This window comes from Arachis hypogaea, chromosome 15 (genome assembly GCF_003086295.3).
Source record: "Arachis hypogaea cultivar Tifrunner chromosome 15, arahy.Tifrunner.gnm2.J5K5, whole genome shotgun sequence".
Classification (NCBI taxonomy): Eukaryota; Viridiplantae; Streptophyta; class Magnoliopsida; order Fabales; family Fabaceae; genus Arachis; species Arachis hypogaea.
Window position 1 is genome coordinate 83,292,561 of NC_092050.1, and position 7,702 is coordinate 83,300,262.

Sequence of the window (7,702 nt, forward strand, 5' to 3'; positions counted from 1 at the left end):
TTGCTTTCCTTTAATTTCTTGCATAATCATTTGCTCTCTTGCTATTTATATTTCTTGCTCTCTTGCTTTCCCAATTCCCCATGCTTTCTCATAGCCAATAACATGACATTTCATTCTAACTCCTAAGGAAGACAACCCGGGAGTTCAATACTCTTGGTATATATTTGGTTTGAATTATGATAACATTTGATTGATGGTCAATTTGTTGGGTTAGGACTATACTCAAAACGTCAATTCGATTTTTGATAATCAAATTCCTAACCTATGCAAATTGGCCAACGTCAATTTTGGCGCCGTTGCCGGAGAGTTGCAATGGTGTCATTGTTGGCTATTGTATATATGTTAATATTTAAATAGATTGCTTTTTGGTTGTCTTTTGTTTTTGTCAACGGTTAGGATTGGGACCTGGTGCACGAAATTGTGATGTCCAGGCTCGAACAATCCCTGGTAATGGCTCCAAAGCTTGGTGCTTTGATCTTAATTCATAATTGTCACAACTTCGATACAACTAACCAGCAAGTGCACTGGGTCGTCCAAGTAATACCTTACGTGAGTACGGGTCGAATCCCACGGAGATTGTTGGTATGAAGCAAGCTATGGTCACCTTGTAAATCTCAGTCAGGCAGATATAAAGTGATAATGGTGTTTTCGAATTTAATATAATAAGATAGGGATAGAAATACTTATGTAAATCATTGGTAGGAATTTCAGATAAGCGAATGGAGATGCTTTTCGTTCCTCTGAACCTCTGCTTTCCTGCTATCTTCATCCAATCAGTCTTACTCCTTTCCATGGCTGGCTTTATGTGATACATCACCACTGTCAATGGCTACTTTCGGTCATCTCTCGGGAAAATGATCCAATGCCCTGTCACGGCACGGCTAATCGTCTGGAGGCATCACCCTTGTCAATGGCTTCATCTTATCCTCTCAGTGAATAATATGGTCACGCACCCTGTCACGGCACGGCTATTCATCTGTCGGTTCTCGATCATGCTGGAATAGGATTTACTATCCTTTTGCGTCTGTCACTAACGCCCTGCAATCGCGAGTTAGGAGCTCGTCACAGTCATTCAATCATTGAATCCTACTCGGAATACCACGGACAAGGTTTAGACTTTCCGGATTCTCTTGAATGCCGCCATCATTCTAGCTTACGCCACGAAGATTCTGGTTAGGAGATCTAAGAGATATTCATTCTAGCTTAATTCATGTAGAACAGAAGTGTTTGTCAGGCACGCGTTCATAGGGGAGAAGGATGATGAGCGTCACACATAATCATCACCTTCATCACGTTCTTGGGTGCGAATGGATATCTTAGAAGCGAAATAAGAAGAATTGAATAGAAAACAGTAGTACTTTGCATTAATCTTTGAGGAACAGCAGAGCTCCACACCTTAATCTATGGAGTGTAGAAACTCTACCGTTAAAAATACATAAGTGAAAGGTCCAGGCATGGCCGAGAGGCCAGCCCCTCTGATCTAAGAACCAGGCGTCCCAAGATGGTCAAATAAGACTAGTAAAAGGTCCTATTTATAATAAACTAGTCACTAGGGTTTACATGAGTAAGTAATTGATGAATAAATCCACTTCCGGGGCCCACTTGGTGTGTGTTTGGGCTGAGCCTGAGTGTTGCACGTACAGAGGCCATTTGTGGAGTTGAACACCAGTTTCTGTGCCAGTTTGGGTGTTCAACTCTGGTTTTGGATCCTTTTCTGGCGCTGGACGCCAGATTTGGGCAGAAGGCTGGCGTTGAACGCCAGTTTACGTCGTCAATTCTTGGCCAAAGTATAGACTATTATATATTGCTGGAAAGCCCTGGATGTCTACTTTCCAACGCAATTGGAAGCGCGCCATTTCGAGTTCTGTAGCTCCAGAAAATCCACTTTGAGTGCAGGGAGGTCAGAATCCAACAGCATCAGCAGTCCTTTTTCAACCTCTGAATCTGATTTTTGCTCAAGTCCCTCAATTTCAAGCAGAAAATACCTGAAATCACAGAAAAATACACAAACTCATAGTAAAGTCCAGAAATGTGAATTTATCATAAAAACTAATGAAAACATCCCTAAAAGTAACTAGATCCTACTAAAAACATACTAAAAACAATGTCAAAAAGCGTATAAATTATCCGCTCATCAGGACCCCGGAGGACATTGGACATTCTAGCATTGGTGGGGAAGTCAAGCACAAGCCACATAGCAAGGGCTCTCCCAATTGTCGAACTTAAAGACATCAAATAAAAGTGCTTGGTAACATTGTTCTAACTCTTCTCTTTTTATATATATTTTGGCTTAATTGCATTTTTGTTTGATTGGTTAGCTTAGAATTAGTTTAATTTTAAGTTTAGATAGGTTAATTTTGGTTTGGATCATGAATTTATGGGATCTTGCATGTTTTGGTGTTGAATTTTGGAGCCTTAGAATTTGAAGAAATTTTTTTGGAAAAAACAGGGCATGTGCTTGTGCGCACGCACGCAACAATAAAAATTCACTACCTCTGCGTACGCACACAAACCTTTATGCCCTCCGTTCGCAACACCAGCACACCTTGTGCGCGCGCATTCCACTATTTTCTGTGACCTATGCATGCGCACATACTCGTGCATACACAGACGTGACCTTTCTCGCACTCTTTGTGCAGATGCACAGGCTTGTGCTTCCGTACGCTAACTTGCATCCCTTCTGGTGGGATCATTGGCACAGCCTGTGCGCATGAACCCCTGCCCCATTATGCTTTTGTGCGTGTGCGCGGACCTGTGTGTGCACACACACATGATCCTTCATTTACTTTACAAAAAAAAAACCTTCTGTGCGTGCGCACAGCCCTGTGCGCACGCACACATCTTGATTCCTCTTCTGCCAGGAGCGCTCGCACATAGTGTATGCTCGCACACTGGTACGCCAGAATCGTGATTGTTCATTCCCTGGCTATAGTGCCAAAAACATGGTGTGGGAGAATGTGATCTCAAGACTTCTTCACAATTCCGTGTAGCTGACCAGCAAGTGCACTGGGTCGTCCAAGTAATACCTTACGTGAGTAAGGGTTGATCCCACAGAGATTGTCGGCTTGAAGCAAGCTATGGTCATCCTTGTAAATCTCAGTCAGGCGAATTCAAATGGTTTTGAGGTTTTGATCATTAAAATATAATTAAAACTGAAAATAAGATAGAAATACTTATGTAATTCATCGGTGGGATTTCAGATAAGCGTATGGAGATGCTTGTTGCTTCTGAACCTCTGCTTTCCTACTGCCTTCTTCCAATCATTCATACTCCTTTCGATGGCAAGCTGTATGTTGGGGGATCACCATTGTCAATAGCTACCGTCCATCCTCTCAGTGAAAATGGGCCAAATCCACTGTCATCGCACAGCTAATCATCTGTCAGTTCTCACTCATGTTGGAACAGGATCCATTGATCCTTTTGCGTCTGTCACTACGCCCAACACTCGCGAGTTTGAAGCTCGTCACAGTCATCCCATCCGAGATCCTACTCGGAATACCACAGACAAGGTTTAGACTTTCCGGATCTCAAGAATGCTGCCAATTGATTCTAGCTTATACCATGAGGACTCCGATCTCACAGAATGGGAGGCTCTGTTGTCAGGAGAGGCAACCATGTGTCGTGAACCAGGAGGCTAAGAGATATGCATTCAAGCTCATTTTCATGTAGAACGAAAATGGTTGTCAGGCACGCGTTCATAAGTGAGAATGGTGATGAGTGTCACATAATCATCACATTCATCATGTTGAAGTGCGAATGGATATCTTAGAATAAGAATAAGCTTGAATTGAATAGAAAAACAGTAGTAATTGCATTAATTCATGAAGAACAGCAGAGCTCCACACCTTAATCTATGGGGTGCAGAAACTCCACCGTAGAAAATACATAAGTGAAAAGTCTAGGCATGGCCGTGAGGCCAACCTCCATGGTCTAAGGACTAAACGTCCAGAGATTGCTTAAAAGATGATTAAAGGATGAAAATACAATAGTAAAAGGTCTTATTTATAATGAACTAGTAGCCTAGGGTTTACATAAATAAGTAAATGATGCAAAAATCTACTAGCGGGGCCCAGTTGGTGTGTGCTTGGGATGAGCATTGAAGCTTTCACGTGCATAGGCTTTTTTTGGAGCTAAACACCAGCTTTGGTGCCAGTTTGGGCGTTTAACTCCAATTCTGGTGCCAGTTTGGGCGTTTTACGCCAAAAATTTTAGGCTTACTTTGAACGCCAGTTTGGGCCATCATATGTCGGAAAAAGTATAGACTATTATATATTGCTAGAAAGCGCAGGATGTCTAATTTCCAACGCAATTGAGAGCGCACCAATTGGGCGTTTAGCTCCAGAAAATCCACTTCGAGTGCAGGGAGGTCAGAATCCAATAGCATCTACAGTCCTTTTTCTTTTTCGGCCTCTGAATCAGATTTTTGCTCAGGTCTCTCAATTTTAGCCAGAAAATATCTGAAATCACAGAAAAACACACAAACTCATAGTAAAGTCCAGAAATGTGATTTTTGAATAAAAACAAATAAAAATATAATAAAAACTATGTAAAAATAATGCCAAAAAGCGTATAAATTATCCGCTCATCACAACACCAAACTTAAATTGTTGCTTGTCCCCAAGCAACTAAAAATAAAGTAGGATAAAAAAAGAGAATAAATAATAAATTCCGAAAACATCCATGAAGATCAGTCTTAATTAGATGAGCGGGGCTATTGGCTTTTTGCTTCTGAACAGTTTTGGCATCTCACTTTATCCTTTGAAGTTCAGAATGATTAGAATCTATAGGAACTCAGAATTGAGATAGTGTTATTGATTCTCCTAATTCAGTATGTTGATTCTTGAACACAGCTACTTTATGAGTCTTGGCCGTGACCCTAAGCATTTTGTTTTCCAGTATTACCACTGGATACATAAATGCCACAGACACATAACTGGGTGAACCTTTTCAGATTGTGACTCAGCTTTGCTAGAGTCCCCAATTAGAGGTGTCCAGAGCTCTTAAGCACACTCTTTTTGCTTTGGACCACGACTTTAACCGCTCAGTCTCAAGCTTTTTACTTGACACCTTCACGCCACAAGCACATGGTTAGGGACAGCTTGGTTTAGCCTCTAAGGCCAGGATTTTATTCCTTTAGGCCCTCCTATCCATTAATGCTCAAAGCCTTGGATCCTTTTTATTTTACCCTTGCCTTTTGGTTTAAAGGGTTACTGGCTTTTTCTGCTTGCTTTTCCTTTCTTTTTTTTTCTTTCTTTTTCTTAATTTTCTTTTTCGCCACTTTTTTTTTTCCGCAAGCTTTGTTATTCACTGCTTTTTCTTGCTTCAAGAATCAATTTTATGATTTTTCAGATTATCAATAACATTTCTCTTTTTCATCATTCTTTCAAGAGCCAACAAATTTAACATTCATAAACTTCACTATCAAAAGTATGCACTGTTCAAGCATTCATTCAGAAAACAAAAATATTGCCACCACATCAAAATAATCAAACTATTTTAAGGATAGAACTCGAAATTCATGTACTTCTTTTTCTTTTGTAATTAGAAACATTTTTCATTTAAGAAAGGTGAAGGATTCATAGTACATTCATAACATTAAAGCATAGGCACTAGACACTAATGATCATATAATAAAGACACAAACATAGACAAACATAAAGCATAGGAAACGAAAAATAGAAAATAAAGAGCAAGAAAATTAAAGAACGGGTCCACCTTAGTGAGGGCGTCTAGTTCTTCCTCTTGAAGATCTTATGGAGTGCTTTAGCTCCTCAATGTCTCTTCCTTGCCTTTGTTGCTCCTCCCTCATGGCTCTTTGGTCTTCTCTAATTTCATGGAGAATAATGGAGTGCTCTTGGTGCTCCATTTTTAGTTGCTCCATATTAGAACTTAATTCTCCTAGGGAGGTGTTAATTTGCTCCCAATAGTTTTGTAGAGGAAAGTGCATCCCTTGAGGCATCTCAGGAATTTCTTGATGAGGAATTTCCTCATACTCTTGTTGAGGTCCATGAGTGGGCTCTCTTGTTTGCTCCATCCATTTCTTAGTGATGGGCTTGTGAGATGAATCTCTCCATCTCTCATTACTCGGAGGTGGAAGCAATTGTCTTCCCTTTCCTCTTTCTAGAGGTTTCTCCGGCCTTAGGTGCCATTAGTGGTTATGGAAAACAAAAAAAAGCTTTAGCTTTTCCCACACCAAACTTAGCATGGTTGCTCGTCCTCGAACAAAAGAAGAAAGAAGGGAGTTGAAGAAGAAGAAAATGGAGGGGATGGAGAGGTGTGAGTGGTTCGGCTAAGGGGGGAAAGTGTTTATGATGTGTGAAAATGAAGGAGGGATGAGGGGTTTATATAGGAATGGAGAAAGGGGTTGGGTTTAGGAGGGAAAGGATTTGAATTTGAATTGTGAGGTGGATGGGGTTTTTTGGGGAAGAGTGGGTGGAGGTGATTGGTGAAGAGTTGATGGGGAAGGGTGTTATGGGAAGGTGTGAAAAAGAGAGAGAGAGAGTTAAGGTAGGTGGGGATCCTGTGGGGTCCACAGATCCTGAGGTGTCAAGGATTTCTCATCCCTGCACCATGTTGGTATGTAAACGCCCCTTGGAGTGCCAATCCTGGTGTTAAACGCCAGGTTACTGCCCATTTCTGGCATTTAACGCCAGCTTTTCTTTCCTTTCTGGCGCTAAACGCCAGCTTTGTGCCCTTTTCTAGCGTTAAACGCCAGTCTGGTGCCCTTTTCTAGCGTTAAATGCCCAGAAAGGTACCAGATTGGGCGTTTAACGCCCATTCTACTACCCTTACTAGCGTTTAAATACCAGTAAGATCATCCTCCAGGGTGTGCTATTTTTAATGCTGTTTTTCATTCTGTTTTTTATTTTTCAGTTGTTTTTGTGACTTCACATGATCATCAACCTGAAGAAAACATAAAATAACAATAGAAAATAGAAATTTAACATAGATAAGTAAATATTGGGTTGCCTCCCAACAAGCGCTTCTTTAATGTCAATAGCTTGATAGTGGGCTCTCATGGAGCCTCACAGATACTCAGAGCATGATGATGGCCTCCCAACACCAAACTTAGAGTTTGAATGTAGGGACTCTGTTTGACTCTGGATTGAGAGAAGCTTGTCATGCTTCTTGTCCATGTGTGCATAAGGAGATCCTTGAGCCTTAAACACAAGGGGGTCCTCATTCACTTGAATGACTAGCTCTCCTCTGTCAACATCAATCACAGCTTTTGCTGTGGCTAGGAAGGGTCTGCAAAGGATGATGAATTCATCCCTATTCTTTCCAGTGTCCAGGATTAGGAAGTCAGCAGGGATGTAAAGGCCTTCAACCTTTTACCAAGACATCCTCTACAAGTCCATAAGCCTGTTTCCTTGAATTGTCTGCCATCTCTAATGAGATTCTTGCAGCTTGCACCTCAAAGATCCCTAGTTTCTCCATTACAGAGAGGGGCATAAGGTTTATACTTGACCCTAGGTCACACAGAGCCTTCTCAAAGATTATAGTGCCTATGGTACAAGGTATTAAGAATTTTCTGGGGTCCGGTTTCTTCTGAGGTAATTTTTGATTGCTCTAAGGTACTTAGCAACTTGATCTTCAGCAATATCTTCATCCTCTTCAGAGGAAGAATAATCACCAGAGCTCATGAATGGCAGAAGTAGGTTCAGTGGAATCTCTATGGTCTCTATATGAGCCTCAGATTCCT